The sequence below is a fragment of the Schistocerca americana genome, chromosome 4, assembly GCF_021461395.2.
Source record: "Schistocerca americana isolate TAMUIC-IGC-003095 chromosome 4, iqSchAmer2.1, whole genome shotgun sequence".
NCBI lineage: Eukaryota > Metazoa > Arthropoda > Insecta > Orthoptera > Acrididae > Schistocerca > Schistocerca americana.
Window position 1 is genome coordinate 797,843,999 of NC_060122.1, and position 1,583 is coordinate 797,845,581.

Consider the following 1,583-nt stretch of genomic DNA (forward strand, 5'->3'; position numbering starts at 1 on the left):
CTCATATGTATTTGATGATCTGTAGACAACTTTGCAGGTTTAACTGTCAGTGCAATTTAGCCATCTGCGCAAAATAATTTTACCACTGAAAGTCCCATCTGCAGAAAGAAAGAAAAGATGGATGGTGCTTTGATACTGGCAGCATCAGTAATTCGGCGGGTAAATTCGATAAGAGCCAATCATAATGCTCGATTCATTCACATCCTTTGTGCTGGAATATAGAAGCCTCTTCATAGTGATGGGAACGTTTGTGTGTGTTGGAAGCAGGAAGGGTAACAAGTGATGGACTGGGGCACCATGTTAGGTCTGCGAGGAAGATTGCATTCGACGTTATTCTGCGCTATTTTCGTAAACAGGTTCTGTTAGGGCAAGAATTTCTGTGCATACTAGCTGAGACATCAAAAAAGCGAGCGTTAACTATTTCTGGGACACTACACAATGTCCGCAAGGTCGACTCGGTTATTAATTTAGATAGCCATGTAGCTTCAGTATAACATTGGGAATGTTGCTAGATGCATATGCAATGCTATGTAGCTGCATGCGGTGTTGTGTCAGTCACGCTGGGCAGTTATGTACGGTTAGATGCGCCTCTCATGTCGCGCTAGGAACAGTGCGCCCTGTGCTACTCTTTCATCAATCGTAAAGACACGTGCTGCCCAGACGTGATGAGAGATTAAATTGGAAGAAACACATTGATGATCTGCTGAAACGTTTGAGTTCAGCTACTTATGCAATAAGGGTCATTGCAAATTTTGGTGATAAACATCTTAGTAAATTAGCTTACTACGCCTATTTTCACTCATTGCTTTCATATGGCATCATATTTTGGGGTAATTCATCACTGAGGAATAAAGTATTTATTGCACAAAAGCGTGTAATCAGAATAATAGCTGGAGTCCACCCAAGATCATCCTGCAGACATTTATTTAAGGATCTAGGGATATTCACAGTAGCTTCTCAGTATGTATACTCTCTCATGAAATTTGTTATTAACAACCAAACCCAATTCAAAAGTAATAGCAGTGTGCATAACTACAATACTAGGAAATAGGGCGATCTTCACTATTCAAGATTAAATCTAACTTTGGCACAGAAAGGGGTGAATTATACTGGCACTAAAGTCTTTGGTCACTTACCAAATAGTATCAAAAGTTTGACAGATAACCAACAAGTATTTAAGAAGAAATTAAAAGAATTTCTGAATGACAACTCCTTCTACTCCATAGAGGAATTTTTAGATATAAATTAAGAAAAAAAAGAAAAAAAACAAAAATATTAAAAAAAATTTAAAAAAATAAAAAATAAAGAAAAACAAAAAAACACAAAAAATAAAGTTGTTATATTAACTTAAGTATGTTGTTAAATTAACCTAATTATGTCATGTATTGGAAAATTCGACTCGTTCCACATCATTACGAAATATCGTATTCATGATCCATGGAACTAGTATTAATCTAATCTAATCTAATCTAATGTAATCACATGGTCGTCTCAGCAATGGTGCCTAGGAGAAGATGTATTTCGAGAGGAATTTCTTAGGTATCAAGTATGAAAGTGATGTTGCTGGCACATGCTTGAGGGCA